General features: G+C 43.3%; 1 protein-coding gene across 3 annotated transcripts in view; it reads right to left on the reverse strand.

Moving 5' to 3' along the window:
- MID1 (midline 1) overlaps positions 1 to 22,243 on the reverse strand; it is a 587,700-nt gene that overhangs the window by 533,811 nt on the left and 31,646 nt on the right. For all 3 annotated transcript variants that reach the window (XM_019823542.3, XM_019823539.3, XM_045050345.1), the window contains exon 3: positions 21,753 to 21,867. The gene's annotated coding sequence lies outside the window, so the exon portion shown is untranslated. The remainder of the gene's footprint in view (positions 1 to 21,752; positions 21,868 to 22,243) is intronic.

The raw sequence follows: 22,243 nt of genomic DNA on the forward strand, positions 1-22,243 counted from the left end.
AAGAAGGGAAGCAAGCATACCTTTGTGCGTTCAGAATGTTAATTGAATCACCTTTGACTTTAGTTTATGTTCCTTAAGTACAAACTCGTAGGTCAGGCAAAAGGGATCATAGTTATGTAGTACCATACTTAACGGCCCTTTTTATAAGCGAGGATTTTTATGCCAAAAATAAACAGAGGCACACAGACATAAACCCATAAATTACGTGCGTTAGTGCTTTAAAGGACCGTGTATTTGCGCAAGGACCAGGAGAGCCTTCCTAAAAGGGACTAGGTCCTGGGAATTCTCTCTAAAAGTGATTTATTTCTGTCAACATTCTTCTAAAGTTTAAACACATGCTTTCACATATATTTAAATTTCTCCAGACATTTGACGTTAAAGCTTTACTTCTGATGTCCTGAGTAAATACCTTTAGCAAAGAAACAATAAAATAAGTTAAGGCAGCTCTTCTCCTTGAATCTATCCTTCTTGTAAAATCTTCCTCTAAACAACAAAACATTATTTGCTAATGTTTCTTTAGAGATATTTCCTGTAAAGTATTTATATATTTATACGTATAATGTATGTAATACATATCTTACATACATACATTACAAACTATTCAAATGTTTCTGATTGTTTTGAATTTCTTCTTACAGAAGGGTTCTTTTTTTAAAAACTTTTTTTAAAGTGCATTTATTTATTTTGAGAGAGAGAAAGAGAAAACAAACAAGCAGGGAGGGGGAGGGAGAGAGAGAGAGAGAGAGAGAGAATCCCAAGCATGTTCTGCACTGCAAGTGCGAAGCCTGACATGGGACTCGAACTCACAAACTGCGAGATCATCACCTGAGCCTAAGCTGGACACTTAACCAACTGAGCCACCCGGGTGCTCCCAGAAGGGTTCTTGTCAGCTTTCTGACAACGTAGATTTCAAACTTTTTAAGTGTACTTATAAAATCACTTTCAACAAACTTATTTATTTATTTAGAACTGGCACGAGCACGCATGGGCGAGGAAGAGAGAGAATCCCAGGCACAGGCTTCACACTGAGTGTGGGGCCCGAGGTGGGACTCCATCTCATGACCTTGAGATCATGACCTGAGTCGAAATCAAGAGGCAGACATTTAACTGACTGAGCCCCCCGGGCGCCCCGCGACAAACATTTCTTAAACATCTGCTCTGTGCAGATACTTCAGATGATTCTGATTCAGATGGTCTATTTCTTTAGACCGTTGACCTATTATGGTCTATGTAGTAGGTCAACGGTCTAAAGAAATCAGACGACTTTAACCAGTAAGTAATAACGTGAAACAAGTCTACAGCCACAAGTAGAAACAGACCTATGCAACCATATTCCACCTCTGTAGCTTATCAAGGGGACAAGTGGAAACAAAAACAAGCTTTTGGTCCCTGGTCATCATAACAGGAATTATCCGTTCTCCACCCCAGAATCCTGATGATCACCTTCAACAAGAGAATGTTGCACATGGCCGATGGTACATGGTAAATTGTTTCACAACCCAAGTTATTACTGAGTTCCCAGAAAGCCTCCACATTATTTATGTTTTCTGTAAAATAATCCTCAGTTCCAAGTAGGAGGGAACTTTGCATTAAATGATGATACTGCACTTTGGGACATGTATCCTATTAGCATGTATCATATTAGTATATTATCCCTAACACAAAAATCTCGTCTGTTAGTTTAATGCAAAGCTTTACTTTCTCCTCACTTATAACTTACAGAAAGACATGTTGAACAAGTTAGTTATGTCAATACATGTCTGTTAAGCCCATGAGCTGAATTCCAAAAGGATTGGAAAAAAACTTTTAAATGCTCTGCTTAGCCGCCGCTGTGTTAACATTGCTGACCCAATTAAAAACATACACGGACAATTCTGTATTGGTAACATTTTATATGATTTACATGACATGGTACCTTAAAGGGGAGCCAAAATACGTGTTTTGATGTTTCAGCAGTGATTCTGGCAGAGCGAGTAGGATCCTCAAGCTAATCAGAGAGCGAGCCGTCTTTAAATCTGGATCGGGAGATTCTCGGCGTAAGAAAGAGAACGAGCACAAAAGTTCGGAACGCAGTGAATTTCGGTGATGTCCTTCACACCTTGGGGTACCAAGGAATCTTGCTAGTGTGAAGACTGATACGTCCAAAGAGAAACCGCCCCAGGGAGTTGCTGACTTGACCTTGCGACTTTCAGCCAGACGGCCCACCAAACAGCTGCACCGAATAAGACCGCGCTTTGGCTCTCCCTTTGCTGCACGAGGAAACCTCACGGACAGACCCTCTTATCTCGTTCCAGGGCTTGTTCCTTAGTTCCTGCTCCATCCCTGCCTTTACTCGGCTTCAGACTTTTCAGCTCTGTTTCCTGTTTTCCTGCTGCCAGTCCCACACCTGCACTGTGGACAGATTTGGACACTTGAATACTTGGCACTTCGTCTCAGATACAGTTTGAACTCACTCTCTGGTACGCATGCCTTTGGCTACCCCTCCATCCAACCTCTGGTCTCTAGGAGTTCTCTGCTTGGCCAGTGCATCCGCTAGACTCAGTCCTGCCCAACCACAGCAAAGCACAGTCGGGACTATAACGTGCAGGTGCTGTAGCAGTCACTCAAGGGGGGCTCGGTGATGCTTTCGTAAGCAGCGGCCTCAAATGCTCTGTGTTCTAAAGCAAACATTTGTTTTTTGGCTTAGTCTACACGCCCATCATAGGCCTGCCATGACTCTGCTCCAAATCACCCTCATTCAGAGGCTGTCCCTCGTTCTGGTGGCTGGGTGAAGAAAGCATGTTGCACTGCAAACAATCTCTTAAAGACTTGTCCAGAAGTCATGCATTTCAGTCATATCTCATTGCCCAGTGTAAGTCATATAGCCCTGCCCCAGGTCAAGGGGGCACGAAGGTACAATCCCACCCAAAGGCGGGGGGGCAAAGATATTGCTAAATAATATTAACTGTAACCATAGGCACCATTTTTTTAATGTTTGTTTTGGAGAGAGGGAGAGAGAGAGAGAAAGAGCAGGGGAGGGGTTCCCTTTTGAGAGACAGAGGCAGACAGAGGATCTACAAAGCAGGCTCCGTGCTGTCGGCAGAGAGCCCGATGTGGGGCTCAAAGTCACGAACCACGAGATCATGACATGAGCCGAAGCGGGATGCTACACCGACTGAGCCACCCAGGTGCCCCCAAAGGCACCATTTTTAAGCCACAATTTTCTGATCTATTGGTTCATGGAACTGGAATATTGACTATAGTGTTGGTTGGCCATATCTGCTAACTCTTACTAATCCCCAGAGAAAGCTTTGACTTAAGGTTTAATCAACACATGAAGGGATTGACTGAGAAGAGCTAGGTCCTTAATAAAGGAACTTTTTATGCTATAACTACTGTCGTTAGTAGAGACATATTATTAATAACAGCTAGTGTTTCATTTATCAGGCATACTATGTGCCTTAGAAGTATGCTTCTAAACTCCTTACGTATATTTGTTGAGTCCTTTAGTAACCCTGTGGTGCAAGTTCTTTTTATTCCCTTTTTGTAGACAAGGAAACGGAGTCACAGTGATGTTTAGCAGTGTGCTCAGGGTCGACAGATATCATGCTTTACCGGATGCTAATTTAACCTTTAAATTGTTAACACAGGGGTGCCTGGGTGGCTCAGTCAGTTAAGCGTCCGACTTCGGCTCAGGTCACGATTGGCAGTCCGAGAGTTCAAGCCCCGCGTCGGGCTCTGTGCTGACAGCTCGGAGCCCAGAGCCCGCTTTGGATTCCGTGTCACCCTCTCTCTCTCTGCCCCTCCCCTGCTCGCACTCTCTCTCTCTCTCTCATAAATAAATAAGCATTAAAAATTTTTTTTAGATTGTTAACATAAGAGTATAATATAGTTTGAGTCTTCCACTAACTCCAGGGTTTCCACGCTGGTTTACCATGAACCCTTCGGCTTGTTATGTCTAAAGCAGTATCTGTCTCTAGGTTTTAGTCCAGAGAGCATTTCTGGCACATGGCATGAAGGAACGGAGTGTGTGTGTGTCGGTGGGGGGAAGGACAAGACTTGGCTTCTGGCGAGAGTGTAGAAAAGTCAAAAGAGGGCATCGTTCTCACCCTCACCACCCAAACAAGCCTGAGCAGCTACAAAATCAAAGTTGTATACGATCCATCTAAGAATGGGGAGTGCAAAGCAACCTAGATGAACCGATGTCCATAGGACAATTTGCAGGTGAGGAGAGAGCTATAGCCTCTCTTTCAGAGCAGAATGATGGGGGGAGAGGAAATCCAGATCAAGAGGGATGAGGAGAAACTAGCCAGGGTTGTAGTGGGAGTTCAATGGCCACGTGTGGTCTGGCGAGACAGACAATGCCAAGGAGCTCAGTCACAGAGTCAGTCAGCACGGACCCGTCAGGCCATTGCCACGGTTTGTCACCCAGTGTTCAGGGGTATTACGTCAAAGGGCTGGGACAGGGCCAAAGAAGGATTTTCCTGAGGTGACCAGGGCCTTTCCCAAGGGCAAGGCAGGCATCTCCATAAGCAGAAGTGAGAAAAAGGCATCAGAGGCACTCTGGGCTGAGATACTGAAGGCAAGGGGCTTGGCACATAAGTCGAAAGGAATCCGTCTGTGACGCTCCCACACATCGACAGTTAACAAAACAAAACAAAACAAACAAACAAAAAAACCTCAGTAAAATTGAGCAAAAGAGCTGCCCGAACAGACCCTTCACAAATGAAGATTATATGAGAAGCAAGTAAGTACGTGAAATAGTGTCCCACGCCATTAGTTACCCAGGAAATGCAAATTAAAGGAGAACTTGAGAGACTGACATCAAATATTGGCGAGGATACGGCACAGCTAGAATTCTCATACATTTCTAGCCCGAGTGTAAAATAGTACAACCACTTTGAAGGGCTGTTTGGCAGTTCCTAATAGTTAAATGTACGTCTGTCCTAAGAACCAGCCAATTCCACTCCTATGTAATTAGCTAAGGTGAATGAAAATACGTGTCCACAGAAAGACTTGTTACAAATGATCAAAGAACTCTTATCAATAAGCTCAAACCTGGAGACTCCCTATATGTTCATCAACAGGTAAGGGGCTAAAGTTTGTTACGTTCACACAACACAATCCTACTGAGCTATAAACGATGTGATAGGTAATAACCAACATGGATGATTCGCAAAAAACATTATGCTGAGTAAATGAAGCTCAAAAGTGGGCAAAATAATGTACGGCGATGAAAATCAAACTAGTAGAGGACAGTAGTTGAATTAACCAGAAAGGGGCACAAGGGAACTCTCCAGGATGATGGAAATGTTCTGTTTTGTTTTGGATGGTTAACACATGCAACCGTTACTTAACTGAAAAGAAGATTTGTGCAATTTATTGTGGCTTAGTTATACTGCCTTTTAAAATAGACCAGGTCAAATATCATTATTTCTGAACACTGAGAATGAGTCGGCTCCAAAGTCAGTCCATGATACAAGAGTTAAAAGCCAGGTCCTGTAGGCCACCCAAGGTCAACAGAAAACAATCACAGCACTTCTCTTATTCATAGCACTTAACAGTCAGGTGCAGACACGACAGGACTTGCTACAAAAAAAAAGGCACAACCCCACACCTAATGAGTGATCGTATCCTTCCATCTGTCTCTAGCCAGAGTTATCTCCTGCTGATTCACCCAAAACCTACAGATGAGTCACTGCCCTAATCTCTGTGTCAGCCTGTAATTGTCCAGGGTCAGCCCTTAAAGCACTGGGGATTCCTGCTCTAACCACACAGAGCTTATCAACTGCGTGGCTTGCTAGAACTCTACCATTAACTGCTCGGTTATCTCATTATTGCCCTTCCTGGTCTTAACTTCTCTATGCAAGTCCGTGCAAAGGCTTTCCTGCGAGGCTCCTTGGAAACTCTCAGAAACGACTATGGGCACAGTGACGGGGAGGGATAGGATGCGATGGGGTGACTCTAGAGGAGAACATACGCACCTTCCAGTCTAAATTCTGCCTAAGATAGACTTCTCGTGCTTCAGTGTGCGTAGGAATCACCAAGGAGCCCAAGATTCTGCATTCCTAACAGGCTTCCAGATTATAGGGTTTTGCTGGTCCATGGTCCACACTGAGCTGTAAAGACCAGGTCTTATTTTCTCTGTGGTTATGTACTCTGTTTCTAGAAGGTACCTCTCTCTGTGTGTGTATTCTCAGTCCAGGCTTCAATATTCGACTGCTTTAGGTTCAAAAACATGCACGCTAGAGTCCCAGGAACGGACAAAGCATAGTTCTCGGAATCTAAGCGTTCTGGAAAGGCATTCTAATTTTCATTTATTAGCTCAAAATCAATGTATTAAATCAAAATCATGCATCTTCTCTGATGTATTCACGTCATCAATTTGTGGGACTCCCACTGACCAGCAGCTCCCACAGAGCAGGCAGCAGACCTTCCAGAATCATCTGGGACCAGAGCAATGGACCACATGCAACACCTCTCAACACTTCAGCTCACCTTGGTTAGCAGGAGCACTCTGCCCGACGGTCTGGGAAGGAAGGAAGAATGCAGGTTGCTGAGTCCCTCCCTGGAATGGGCGAGAGCCTCCTTCCATAGTCAGGTGGGGGAAAACAGCCTCTTTCCCAGTGACTGCTGGGTACAATGTTGCTCCTCAGACAGATACAGAAGAAAACAGATTTTTGCCCCAAAGTGACCTTTGGGCAACAGCATTACAAGAGATAGTAAAATTATGATAGTATATTTGGCCTTCCATGGGGACAGATTTTGAGTCTTAAATCTTCTTTTCTTTAAATATTTTTAAATTTATTTTGAGAGAGCGAGAGAGAGCATGCACACAAGCGGGGAGGGGCAGAGAGAGAGGGAGAGACAGAATCTCAAGCAGGCTGTGCACCATCAGCGCAGAGCCCAATGGGGGGCCAGGGCTCGAACTTAAACTGTGAGATCATGACCTGAGCTGAGGTCAAGAGTCAGATGCTTAACTAGCTGAGCCACCCAGGAGCCCCTTAAATATTTTTTTTTTAAATTTAAGTTAATGGGGTGCCTGGGTGGCTCAGTCGGTTAAGCGTCTGACTTCCACTTGGGTCATGGTTCGTGGGTTCGAGCCCCGCATCGGGCTCTGTGCTGACAGCTCAGAGCCTGGAGCCTGCTTCGGATTCTGGGTCTCCCTCTACTCTCTGCCCCTCCCCTGCTCATGCACTGTCTCTCTCAAAAATAAAATAAAATAAATGAAATAAAATAAAATAAAATAAAATAATTTAAGTTAAAATATTATCTCTCTGCAAGAGTTCCAGACCTTCTTTAGAAAAACACACTTGAATCACTGAATCTAAAGAATTCGGAATATTCATAATCTCTCCAACCATTTTATTTAAGCATGTGTTTTCTCATTCAGAATGAAACTTTATATGTAAAAGAAGAAATACCAATACTCAATGTGATATGATATTCACGAGTTACTGCAATTGATCTGATGCATCGCCAATCGGATCGCTGGCATTACTCCTTGGGCACACAAATACTTTGCCAAAGAAACACAAACAACTAAAACGTCCATGCAACACACAACATGGCAGCAAGGGCAGTCCATAATCTGCCCATAGTGTTACAAGTTTAAGGGGATGAGCCAGTCACGGTGAGATGAAGCTTAGGAGTTTTAGGTTTGGCATAACCAGCTGAAAATGTGAAAATGAAGTCTAAATGGAGGAAGCCAGCGACATACTCCCTGCAAGCTTCAGGGACCCACGTGAACAGCACGTACAGGACACACGCACGGCAGGCTGGGTATTTATCAGGAAGCAGGGGCATTGAGGAGTTTAGCTGAGACATTTTATGACAGCTGTTCAAGACTGTGGGAGTTCCTGCTCCTAAAAAAGAAATTCAACGCTACCCAACCTCGCAACACAAGCATTCACCTAGGACCGGCCCAATCTTTTGGCGGTGATTACAAAATGTATACTCTCAGGCAAGCCTGATTTTCCTAACATGGAGTTGAGCTGAAGAGTCAGTATTTCTCTCCACACTCGAAGTGAGAAGCCATAAAACTGAGAGGTGATCATGGATCTGAGGATAATCAGAGCTGAACTGAACTCGGACAGAGAAGCCCTGGGCTTCTTTGCAATATAGCGTGACCACCACCACCACTGTCATCACTGCACCCCATCGCTGTCACCACCAGAACCACCACCATCACCATTATTGCCACCGTCCTATGCTACTGCTGTACAGAAAATCGTAGAAGCTTTATTGAAAGGAATTTTGGCAGGAACTGTTAAATCTTAAAAATTCATATCCCATTTGAATCATCGATTTCTCTCTGAGGTATCTGTCCTGCAGAAATACTTATACAAAAAAAAATGCATGGAAAAAAAGCTCAATATTATAAAAATGTCAATCCTTGCCAATAAAATTCTAATCAAAGTCCCAATAGGATTGATTTTGGGCAAATTGACAAACTGACTCTAAAATTGAAATAGAAACGTTGTTTGAAACAAGGAAAAATTACGAACACTCTAAGGAATTTCAAAGACAAATTTGTTTAACGAATGTTTATCAAATACCTATTATGTGCCAGGTACAATTTTAGCCAAAGGGATAAGCGAATAAAACCTCACCATGCTCTTTCTAGGGAACACTGTGCTGCATATGATAAGAATAAAATACAACTAATTAACTGATGTGGAAAAACCTACAAGATATACTGGGAAGGTTACAAGAGTCACGGAACAGTACGTGCAGCAGAACGCCGTTTTCTAAAATTCATCTGGAGCTGAGCATATAAATATATGAATGCACAGAAGATAATCTAGGGAGGTATCTTACTGAGAGGCAATGGATGATTACTTCTAGAAAGGAAAGTAGGATTGAGTAAATCATGGACAATGTTGGCTTTGTGTAATATCTGGATTTCTTCAAGTAGAATGTGTTTATTGCCTGCATACCTAAACTATACCAGGTTACCTAAAAAATACTGACGAAGCATTCCTTGTCACAATCTGGCCTAGAATATATTATACTTAATAGAATGTTTACAAATACCTTCTCATTTTTGTTGGCCATTTTCTAGGACTTCAATTTCTGTAGGCTGATGGTAGACGAAGTGGACTTTTGATAAAAGAAAAGGAAGGAAGGCAAGTGGCAGGTGGTTAAGAAAGAGAGAGAACAAACCAGGATGCTGCTTGTCACCAGTCAGACTTGGGGGTAAGTCCCTGTTGTGGTACCTGATAAACCTGTGTGTTCTCGGAATGTATACTTTTCATAGCAAGTAACAGGATATCTAGCAAAAAGTCGCTTAAACGATAGAGATTTGTTAACGCACACAACTAGAAATCCAGGAGCAGAACAGTGGCCGGCAGGACAACCCCTACAGCTCTCCTTTGGCATTTTCCTCATGGTTGCAAGATGGCTGCTTCTGCTCCAACAAAGCACCACACCCTTACAAGATGGCAGTCCAATGTAAGAAGGAATGAGGTCTTTTATTTGTACAGGTCTCTACTTTATCAGGGAGGATAGGTTTTCACAGCATTCCCCACAAATTTCCCCTTTCATTTAATTGGCCAGAACCATGTCACATGACCACCCCTCAAATCAGTTACTGGAAAAGAGGTAGAATAATCAGGTTCGACTTAAGTCCAGTCACATTTCATATCACGAGACTGAGTCCTCCTTCCCTGAGCATATAACTTTACCTGATACCCACGATAATTCTGGGTTCTGCTCTTAATGAAAGAGAAAAAAAGACTGGAGTGCCTGGGTGGTGCCTCAGTTAACATCTGACTTCGGCTCAGGTCATGATCTCAAGGTTCATGAGTCTGAGCCCCGCATCAGGCTCTCTGCTGTCAGCACAGAGCCTGGACCCTGCTTCAGATTCTGTATCTCCCTCTCTCTCTCTGCCTCTTCCCCGTTCTCTATCTCTCTCAAAAATAAACATTTTTTAAAAAAAGATAAAAAAGAAATCACTATTGGGGCGCCTGGGTGGCTCAATCGGTTGAGTGTCCGACTTCGGCTCAGGTCATGATCTCACAGTTCGTGAGTTCGAGCCCTGCGTCGGGCTCTGTGCTGACAGTTCAGAGCCTGGAGCCTGCTTCAGATTCTGTGCCTCCCTCTCTCTCTGCTCCTCCCCTGCTCACACGCTGTCTTCTCTCAAAAATAAATAAAGATTAAAAAAAAAATTTTTAATATAAAAAAACTAAAAAAAAGAAATCACTATCGAACAGCCAATGAACTGCTACAATAAGTCATTAAAGGTTCAGTTTGTTTATCTGTAAATTAGGCAAAATGACCTATCCTCATAATTGTTTGAAATCCTAAATGAGGGGCGCCTGGGTGGCGCAGTCGGTTAAGCGTCCGACTTCAGCCAGGTCACGATCTCGCGGTCCGTGAGTTCGAGCCCCGCGTCGGGCTCTGGGCTGATGGCTCAGAGCCTGGAGCCTGTTTCCGATTCTGTGTCTCCCTCTCTCTCTGCCCCTCCCCCGTTCATGCTCTGTCTCTCTCTGTCCCAAAAATAAATAAACGTTGAAAAAAAAATTAAAAAAAAAAATAAAAAAGAAATCCTAAATGAGAGAGTGTATGGCAAGCCCTTGGCTTATCCTAGCTGTTCAATAAATGTCAGTTTTTCCCTGAACGTCCTCCATCAATAATTATAGCATTATTTCCATAAGGAGATTTTTAAAAACTAGGCAACAAAGCAAGCAAGAAGGCTGAGTGTCTAGTTGCAGCTTTCCATTCTTTGCATTTAGGCACTCCCATGTATGTAATACATTTGTATTCAGAAACCGCAAGTGTCGCTATGTGCCTGACGACTGTTACCTAAGATGCCAAATTAGTTTCTGGAAAGAGTCCCGTACCAAGGAACACAACTAAGCGACAGAAGCCATTAGAGGAGACATAATCTCAGGGAAAGCTATTTTCAATATTAATTTCAAGTTTATCTCTTGAAGAAAAAAGGGATACGAACAGGTACCACTACTTGGACGCTACAAGCTCACACGGCAGAAGGACAGAGGAAGGTCTCTGGGGCCTCTTTTCTAAGGGGCACTGATCCCGGACTACCGCTCCCCTCTTTACAACTATGGATAACCACATTTACCTTCTTGTGGAAAAACACGTCCCTGCAAATTCCAAATAACACCAGAAGCCCCTTGCACATGATGGCCATCAATTTAAAATTATTCCACCACAAACTATTTGCTGACAAATTTGGTATCTGGATTTCAGCCACAGCAGGAGGAGGAAGAGTAAAGAGGACTCGGGGTTGGGCTTCTCTATACCCAGGTAGACAGGTTTCCCTGGAACAGTGGTTCTCAAACTTGAGCGTGCATTCGATTCATCTGGAAGGCTGGTTAAATCACAGATTTCTGGGTCCCACCCCCAGGAGGTCTAGGGTGGACTCCAAGAATTGACGGTTCTCACACGCTCCCAGGTGATGCCGATGATGCCGTTCGGGACCACTGTTGGGGACCCACTGCCCCAGAGTGATGCGGGAGCCCTGAGCGTGAGCGATGGCATCGGTCACTCCCCGAATCCCCACTTGTGAACCCAGGCTCAACCCCAGTCAAATGACATTGCAGAGCAGAGCTGTGAAATGTATAACACTTCTGAATAGTTTCAAATTCTTTCCAGGCTGCGGAACTCGAGACTGGAAGACTCCATTTGGGGACAGACCCCTTCAAGTAAGCCTGATAGGAGAAGAGGAAGGGCCACCTACCAAAACGAGCCAGCTTCCCACCGTCTCACCTGCCAACTTTCCAACAAAGGGAGAACAAAATAACACTCAAGTCCTGAATGCTTTCAAGGGTTTGCAAGCATTTCAAGTAAATTATCCTTCCTCTCTTTTATGCCCGATAAAACTATTTAAACAGAGACCTCAAGAATGTAGGGCTCTTTTGCGTCTTTGCCAAAGGACAATTCCTTGATTGGGCTCCATGACAAAATTCAAGAGCGTGGCCCAGACGAACTGGCTGCATGAGCCTGCTGTCAGCTGCTTTGCCAGCAATGGACCAAAGAACTGGATTAGAAAAAAGCATTTTCTGTCATTTGATGCAACAGATTTTTCAAAACAATATTTTAATTTGCATACCAAGCCAAATTCCCTCTCCGAGGAGGAACAGAGCGCATTCCATTGTGTAAGACAATACTCATTCCCGCACGGTGATGTCAGTGCTCAGTGAGCAATGCTCTTTCTGCGAGTCCTTTTCTTGCCATTAAGGTTCCTATTATAAAATTTTAACCACTTCAGAATCAAGCAAGATGTGGCAAATCTTTCTGTTACCGTTTCCGCAAAACCGAAAGAGACACGGCTGTCAGCAACTGCCTCGAGCACAATTATTTTATGAGTTTTCCCTCATGGTATGAATAGGGTTTCTGAAATCTGTCTTCACCTCCCAGGACTTTCTTCTCTCAGGAATACTGATTTGGGTAGTTTATTTTTGCCAGCTTTTAATGTTTGGGGAGCAGTCTGATTGTTTGCTAAAATGATAGGAGGCGCTTCAGGGCTCTAAGACAAAATTCTAGTAGGGATTTTGAGGTTAATGGGAAACACACTGGGCATTTCGCTAGTTCAGGGAATATTGGGGCACAGGGAAGATTAAGGACAAAATGTACTCTAACACATAAATGACATAAAATGGCAGGGAGATTTTGGCAAAGAGCCTCTTCCTATGATTACTTGGAAAAAACACCAGGTAAGAAAAATTGCAATACGAGGTCTGTGTGTCTGCTGTCTATCCATCTATCTATCTCATCTATCTGCATACAAACCCCAAAACTTTAAGATTAAAGAAAAAATTGGATTTCCATTTGAACTCTAACAATGTGCTTTTTTTTAATTGGGAAAAGCTTGAAAAAAATATAGACCCGTGAAGAAAACAACACAGTACCAACCAGATGAAATTAAACAACTGTTCACATTTAGTCATTTTAAGTGAGCTAATTTTGAAAACTTTAAAAACAGGGGTGCCTGGCTGGCTCAGTCGGTGGAGCATGTGACTCTTGATCTCGGGGTCATGAGTTCGAGCCCCACTTTGGGTGTAGAGATCACTTAAATAAATAAATCTTTTTTTAAATGGGAAAAAAGGAGCAGAATGGAAAAAAATGAAATCCCCTTGATTTTTTTCCCTTGTCCCATTTGCCTGAACTATTTAATTTGTTGGGAACCCATCTGGCATATGGTTTTATACTTTTATTGTATACACATATACCCTAAACCACTGCTGAACATAGTCATGTATGTTTTCTAATATGTAAATAAATGCCATCAATTCAGCACTTAAGATACCACAACTTGATCTTTTTTTCATTCAGTGTTATACTTTGGAGCCCATCTACTCTGATACCTATAGATCGAGATCAGTTTTAACGGTGGCATCACATTTCATTCTAGAAATACACTTCAATTTATCTTTTAGCCAGTGACGAAACCTTCAGGGGCTTTCCATTTTTCACAATTACCAACAATGCCACAAAGAACAGTCTTGCCCGTGTTTCCCGAGGCTAGAGTAGAAGAGGTTTTCCTGGGACTCTACGGAGGCAGAGCTGCTGGGACAAAATGTCTGCACGTTTTCAGCCATGCTAGATATCATCAAGATGTTCTCCCAAGAGGTCAGAGCATTAGTGTTCCAATCAGCAGCATTACCAGTGTGTTTTCCCTCATCCTTGTCAAAACTCCAACTATGTCATTCTTAAATTATTTCACTCGTCCAAAGGTCCCTGATAAACAGCAAAGATGAGTTTTCTGCCCACATCAGGAATGAGACTGCAGTGGACATCTCTTACCTTTGCCTGCTGGCATCTAGAAGTATCTAGAAGCTGAGCCTCCCTTTTCTGTAGAGACCTGCCCTCCCACCCAGTGGGGTGTTAATCACACAGTCGTGAAGGAGCTTTTCCCTAGGTAGAGTGACCCATCCAAAGGTAGATAACAGAATACGGAAAATCAGAATTTCTCTTCAGGGGTTAATAAAGACAATGGGAGAGAAAATCTCTCCCATCTTTGAGGAACTTAAGGAGTAAGGAACAAACTGTCTTTGTCTACCTGAGGATAAAGCCACAGAGAGGAAGGAGGAATCAAGAGTAGACAGAAATTCCACCCCAGCTATATTCCAGGAGAACTGAAAACAGGGACTCCAACAGATATTTGTATGCCAATGTTTGTCCCAGCAGTATTCACAAGAGCCAAAAGATGGACATTATCCGTATGATGGAATATTATTCAGCCATGAATAAATTACTGATACCTGCTAGGACATGGATGAACCTTGAAAACATGATGCTAAGTGAAATAAGCCAGAAACAAAAGAACAAATGTTGTATGACTCCACTGACATGAACTATGTAGAACAGGCAAACTGATAAAGACAGAAAGTAGATTGGAGGTTACCAGGGGCTGGGGGAGAGGGGAATGGGGACTTACTGCTTTGTGATTGGTTACAGAGATTCCACTTAGGGTGATGGAGAAGATTTGCAAACAAACGGTTCATGTGGTGAATGCCAGTGAATTGTACACTTAACATGGTGAAAATGGCATATTTTATGTGATATATATTTTATCACAATGAAAAGTATCAAAACCTACAAGACCACTGAAAATGAAAAAAGAAAAGATTAGATCGACAAAAAGAAAGACACACATATGTATCTCCTAATGACATCATTTGAGTCCCTGGATCCTACCCTGCCTGAAGAACGAATTCTTTTCTCTTAGTTACATAAAGCAATATACTCTGGGTTTTTTTCTTTATCTAGTTTGAATTGGCTTTCTGTCACTAGGAATGGAAATAATCCTAAATCAGGCACAATAGCATATAATCCAGAAGGAAAAAAAAATGTGACCTTAATATGCACTTAGGTCCTAAACATTTTTTTTTAAAGGCTAGGCTTTTATTTTTTTTTTTTAATTTTTTTTACATTTATTTATTTTTGAGACAGAGAGAGACAGAGCATGAATGGGGGAGGGGCAGAGAGAGAGAGGGAGACACAGAATCGGAAGCAGGCTCCAGGCTCTGAGCCATCAGCCCAGAGCCCGACGCGGGGCTCGAACTCACGGACCGTGAGATCGTGACCTGAGCCAAAGTCGGACGCTTAACCGACTGAGCCACCCAGGCGCCCCGGTCCTAAACATTCTGTTTAACCTCTGCCGTTTGCAGGCAGGCAGGCAGGCAGGCAGGCAGTCAACTCTTACTTCAACTGAGTATGTGTGTGTGTTATTAGGAGCTGGTAATAACTTGAATAAACACGATAATCCCCTAATTTCATTTCACTGCTTGATACAAGGTCTATCCCAACTAAAGCTTTTCCAGATACGCTTCTCCTCTAGTTAATGCGCTAAAGAGAAGTGAGTGACACACTGAAAAGGACAGAAATGCAAGTCCACGACAACGAGAAGATGGATGTTAAAAGCGATTCTTTCACTCTACTACCAAACAGGAAAAGAAATGATCCAAAATCCTAAGGCAAAACGAATTCTCACATTTTATGCATTTATGCTGGTCTGGAGAGTGGGTCCTCCCTTTGAGAGACTCACCCTCCCTTCTCAGAGGAACTAGGCAACCCCCCTCTTTTTTTTTTTTTTTTTTTTTTTTTTTTTTAGAAAGGCAGCTAATGATTCCTGCCTTGATTTGACCTGCCCTTTAGTAATAGAACTGGCAAAGCATACGGGGCACCTGGGGGGCTCGGTCAGTTACTTGTCCGACTCTTGATTTCGGCTCCGGTCATGATCTTACGGTTTGTGAGATGGAGCCCCAGGCCGAGCTCTGGGCTGATGGCACGGAAGCTACTTGGGATTCTCTCTCTCTGCCCCTCCCCCTGCTTGCAGGCATGCTCTCTCTCTCTCTCTCTCTCTCACTCACTCAAAATAAATATTTTTTAAAAAGTAACTGGCAAAGCCTAAGTGGCAAAAGAGAAGGTGGGGAGAGGAAGGAAACTCTTTGATTTTCCTCTTTGTTTCATCTGATGTTTTGATCTTTGCATAAATTTAGCAACAGACAAAATAAATACAGCTAGATGAAAATGATTGAAGATGCACAAAACAAAATAGGTAAGTTTAGCCCTTAACAAATTCATGGGAACAATTATACTGGGAATCCAACAGTTTCCCCTTCCTCAGAAATTACATATATGGCAAACCTGGCTAATTTGCCTGTGACCTGGCTCATAATAGGATTTAAAATGAAGCATAAAATAAAATAAAATAATAAATAAAATAAAATAATAAAATAAAATAAAATAAAATAAAATAAAATAAAATAAAATAAAATGAATCCATTTGCAAAGAGACAGGCTATAGATGAAAAGTATTACTTATTGCAGAATCTCCTTAAGGACTGAAATATGAGTGGTGGGCAACAAAATTGTTCCAAAGGTTCCAAAGTCAGTAATAAGAGTGAAACTAATCCCGTAAGTGCCATAGTCTTCAGGACAGGCAAGAAAGTGGGAGGGATCTGCTTGCGTGGAGTAGGGGAAGGGAAGGCACGCCCAACAGGAAATGGCAGACGTTAGTGATAGCGACAGACAAGATCCAAACGTCAGTAATAGGTTAAATTATTTTATAAAAAGTTTTCACAGTGGCCAAGTGCTGAAAATGCAAACTCATAAGGAAATTAGGCAAAATACAACAGAAACTATTTGTTCAACATGAAAAGAAAAACACAAAGACAGGAAAGGACAGGAAAGGAATACTACAACATTATGAAAACTGAAATGTCACCTTTCTCCCATGTTTCTTTTCCTTTTTCTATTTCTTTCTTTCTTTCTTTCTTTCTTTCTTTCTTTCTTTCTTTCTTTCTTTCTTTCTTTCTTTCTTTCTTTCTTTCTTTCTTTCTTTCTTTCTTTTTTTGTTTTGGCTCTAAAATGACTCCAGAGGGATTAGGAGGAGCGGAGCGGCAAAAGAACCAGGGAATCTCCTTTGGAAAAACAAACAGGATTTCCCAAATTCATTTATGCTTCTCTTCGTCCAGTTTAGTCTGCTTCTTTCCTTTCTAAATGCTTACGTGCATGCTTTCTCTGCCTGGTATTCATAAGCGAGACATTTTTGAAATATATAGCTTCATACCAGTAATGGGGTGGGGTGGGGTAGGATAGCACACAAAGGAGTTTGCATTTCAAATATTAGCACAAAGAACTCCTTCTTGAAGCATGTAACATTTCCGACTCCAGGAAGGCACAATTGGCTTCATGTGTCGGTGGTACATAAGACCTTCCAAAAGGACGCAACACGAATGGAGTACCATGTGTAGTCCATAGCTCATCGTAACACAATCCAAAACATGAGCTGGTGTTTCCACCTCTGACACTGTGTGAGTTTTCAGTCTGCTTCACATTCATGGGGGTTCTGTTGAATGAATAATACCATACTTAGGGGGAAAGATTATTTGGCAGAACAGAAGGACAAGGAGGGGATAGAAGGAGTAATTGACATGGAAAGTCATTTGATATTACCGGTTAAGCTCCAGAATTGGGGTTTTGAGGATAATTCCAAACAAAATCCCAGACATTGGTTTGGAAACTGTTTCTCTCTTAATCTGTGTTCTACTTTTGTGAAGTTCCAACGAATGACATCCCCAAATTATGTTTTCTTCAAACCGAATTTCCTATGAATTGGCAACAATTAGTTTAATTGGATTGAAGGAAATAAGATTACTATTGAGAAGGATATGTTTGCTCTGAATGTCCCCGAGGAAAATCTATTCTGTTTTGGTAAAAGTATGAACCATGGTTATAAATAATTCATTATACAACGCAGTTCTATGATAAATTTGAGGGCTCACTTAAATACTGACATATTCTCTGTAATATCAGCTATGATTCAATGTATTACGGGGAATGGTCTTCTTAACATTTTTAATTCCAGTTAGTCAACAAACAGTATTATATTAGTTTTGGGTGTACGACACAGTGATTCGACACTTCCATACATCACCTGGTGCTCATCAAAGGTGCTTTCCTTAACCCCCCTCACCTAGTTCATCCATCCCCCGGCCCCCTCCCCTCTGGTGACCATGAAGTTTGTTCTCTATAGTTAAGAGTCCATTTCTTGGCTTCTCTCTCCCTCCCTCCCTCTCCGCCTCTCTCTCTCTCCCCTTTGCTTGTTTTGTTTCTTAAATTCCACATATGAGTGAAATCCTTTGGTATTTGTCTTTCTCTGCCAGACGTCTTTCACTCTCACCAGCATCTTCACAATTTCTCCTCTTGTCCTCATTTATGCAAGTATTTCATTGCATCCATTCATCGGCTCCCTCTTTAGAAACAGAAAACTATGAAATTTTTACTTAAGTATGTTAATGACTATCATTTACTAAATAGGCGCTCGAGCTCCTTTATATATTCTGTCATTTAACCCTCGCGACAATAGGACAAACTATATCAGGCAAAATACCTCTTCCAAAAGATTCGCTAAAAAGAGCTTTAAAAAAATGTCCTCGTCCCCTTAATCCTAAATCATTACATTTAAATTACTGGAGATTTAATGGGTAGTGTTTTAGACCCTAATTGAGTGCTTGTTAGCATCTTCATAAATAGAGCATTTACAACTTGTTAATAAAAATTCACAGCACCTACAAACTTTAATTTCTCAATACAATACTTACATCGGGCGTAAAGTCTCTTTTCTAAAAGAAATTGGCCACCTTCTCCTCAACCAGCCTTGGGCCTGTTTTCCTCTGTTCTACTGAGAAGGCTTGGCAAGTTATCACAGGACAAAACACAGAGTGTTTTGTGGCAGAGAACATTTTAGTTGAGTGACCTCATGTGGCTACTACGTTGGATCACCAAATCGGAGACGCTGAATTCACCACTGACCCCTCTTTCTGGCATTTCACAGAGGTGAAATGTGAAAATGAGATGTCCTTGGACCAGACACGGGTAAAGAGGAGAGGACTCGTACACCAACTTAAGAATCTGACAAAAATCGATTTTTACTGAACGGGGAGATATGGAAACATGTAGAAATAACACTTTCTTATGTGACTTTACCAGACAGTTACACATATTTGAAATAAGCCTCTCCAAAGCTAATGTGACCGACATCAATGTAAGAATGAAGGTCTGTTATGAGTTCCATCCTGCATGTTTCCCCCTGACAGAGCCCCAACGATAATTTGCAGCAATACACAGAGCTTACAGCAGACAAAATAAAGTGGAATGAAGTCCAAGTACTTTTTATGTACGCCCAAATCCACCCCTCCGTGTGTGTGTGTGTGTGTGTGTGTGTGTGTGTGTGTGCGATTTAAATTATTTCAACAGATCTCAGAATACAAAATAAGGTAACATATAATCATTGTAGGAAATCATGTAACACTAAGCTATATAAGTAAAAGTAATATTCTAACTCTTCCCAAATCCCACAATTTTGTTAGCAGTTTGTACATATCCTTCTACATCTTTCGTAGGCTCATTGTGATATGTGCCTATTTCCTTTTAATTTTTTTTTTCAAAACACTATTACAGTGCTGCACAATTTGCTTTTATCATTTACCGATGCATCACTGATGTTCTTTGGATGAATGCACGAAGACACTCGCTCTGTGTACACAGTCATGCAGTGCTAACTAAAATGATCAGTAGAAATAAATGCCAAAGCCCCTAGATCTGGGCCTCTAATTCCAATCCCTACTGCAAGGTATTAGAGTTTCTCGGGAAAATGGCCACTTGCAGATCTCGTTCGGTGGCAGAGAAGACGCAAGATGAGCCTGAGACATCACGTAGTGCCAGAAATCAAGGAAGGTGTCAAACGTAAAGTCATTTCAAAAGGACACTGGAAGCAGCTTAAAGAGGTTCCTTCCTGGTCAAATCGATGACGATCCGAGCAGCAGAGTAAGTGCAGTCAAGTGCGCCCACTTTATACGCAGTCGCCGTAGAGACTCAGCGTGCGGGCAGGCAAGTACTGTGTGCAGTAAGCCAGCATCTGCACCAGTAAGAAGTCCTCAATATGGAATAGGAGCTTTTGGGACTCCAAAGCCAAGCTTCTACTGCCCACCATGCTTCCTGATCAAAGCAACGTTTACCCGAAAAGTGCTGAAGGGAGGAGGATAAAGAGACAGCTAGGAAGAGGCAGGTGAGGAAACCTGCGTTTAACTTGCACCGGAGCGGAGTTTCTCCAAAGTGGCCCCAATTCAACAACACACGCAACACCCAAGGCTGACTCCGGATATGTAAGCAGTGGCCGGATAGGATGGCGTTTAGAGAAACCACTGCAGTCCCTCCAGGACGGATGTTCAGATGCGCCAAGCGCTCCTCCTTCGTGGCGGCACCTCCCACGGACGTGCCTGAAATGGTGGCAAAGCCCCACCTCACGCCACAGCGTGTTCTCCATCCAGCCCGCGTCTCTGGGATGGAGATTCCTACAGACTAGACTATTCCTTCACTTCACCCTGGTGCCCTGTGACTACTGGAATTCGGCGCTTACTGCCTCCCGGCCTTGCCGGGCCTTCCCCAGCTGCGTCAAGAGCTTTGTCCCCGGTAGGGATGCTGCCCACCCCCCCTTCGGTTTCACAGAGCACTGCTGACACCATGTAATTTCATGATATAAATGTAACTTCGGAAGTATATAACTTCTCATATAATTTGACAAAATTGTACTGACCACACGAGGCTAAAAGGAAAGGACTGTAACGCAGAAATGCAAATGTGAAACGACACAAAATAGTGTAGCTCCCGGTGTCGACCAGGCAGCAGAGTAGAGCCCTCCTCCCACTACCCACTCACCCTGGCAGGGTTTTGACCATTGTCTCCCCTATCCCCAAACTCTCTTGGGACCTAGAGAGAGAGGTAACAATAGTTTATCCTTCATCACCAGCCCCAGGTTCCCCTCCTGGGAGGGTACGATTCTGGCCTCCAATAAAGAATTATGCAGATGGGTTAGAGTTACAGCTTCCCTTTGGCATAACCAAAAGGTTTGCTGTGGTCATTTTTCTTCCCCACAACTGAGGGGCAATCGCCCTCAAAGGAGAATCAAGCATCCATCTCTAAGCAACAAAATAAACCACATCAACATTAGTGTCTTTGCCTCCCCAGGCTTAAACATCCCAGCCCTTCCTCGGGCTCGCTGTTCCCAGTACCCTCTTGGCTTCCGCCACCAGCAGTATGCACGCGTGTCCCCTAATGCTGAGGGTACCCTTGCCTCGTGTGATTGCCATTGAGATGTGTTATCCAGAACCCCCTCCCAGGATGGTTGGCCACAGTAACGGTAGAAAATCCGTGCCATCTGGCCCCAAGAGGGATCATTATGATGGGCCATTTCACACCGGAGCTACCCACGGGGATGGCCAAGGCTGACGTGGCCTGAACTGCAGCCCAGCTTCTCCCTCTACCCAATCCCGCTTCCTTCTCCTCCCCTTCCCAGCCACTGACCCCTTTTCGACATGCGCGCACCGAACTCCTTCCCACGGCATACTTCCGGGAGAAACCGACTTGCAACACCCTGCTACAAGATCCCTGTTAAAACAACTGTGGGCCAATATTCCCATCACGTACTCCACGTAAGGTCTCCTGAATCCATGCAACCCTGGAGGGAGGGCAGTTTCCTTCCGGAAAGAGGCCCCTCCCTCTGATCATAGGACATCCGGGCTTCATCAGGTGAGTCAGGCACCAGCCTTCTAGGCTCCTCAGATGCAAGGAACAGACTTCACATGTCTCAGCTCGGTCTCGCTGACACACTCCCCCCAGTAGGCCAGGGGTCAGGGATAAGAGTCCCCCTGCCTTCATTCTTGAGGGGGAAGGAGCAGTGGGACCCTCAGTGCCACTTCCCACAAGGAAACCCCTCCCCACAAGCGCCTCTGAACTCTTACCCTCCATGTCGGTGACTCCTCTCTTCAGGTTTTCCACAGTCTACTGAGAATGACCGTCCTGGTGGTATCTTGGAATGCGGCGGTCATTGTGTTCGTTCCTCAGCCAAAAGTGACCCTAGAAGAGCCCCATTTTAACAACGTGTTACATGATGGAAATGCTTGAATATGGCAAGAATACCTTTTGGAAGAACTCTAGCAGTGGTCTCCTCTGAGGAAGGAAATGGAGGGGTAGGGGAGAAGGAAAGGATTGAGACCTACTTTTCACTCTCTTTTGTGCTTTGCGATTTTTGTACCATGTACACGCATGTTACACCCATTAGACTGAACCCCACGTACCAATATTTGACCAATAGACTGTACCAATATTTGACCATTTTTTAAAATATTTTCTTGTTAAGTCATCTCTGCACACCACGTGCAACTCAAACTTACAGCGAGATCAACAGTCACAAGCTCTGCCCACCAGCCGGGCGCCCAATACTTGGCCATTT

This window comes from Felis catus, chromosome X, assembly GCF_018350175.1.
Source record: "Felis catus isolate Fca126 chromosome X, F.catus_Fca126_mat1.0, whole genome shotgun sequence".
NCBI classification, from domain to species: Eukaryota; Metazoa; Chordata; class Mammalia; order Carnivora; family Felidae; genus Felis; species Felis catus.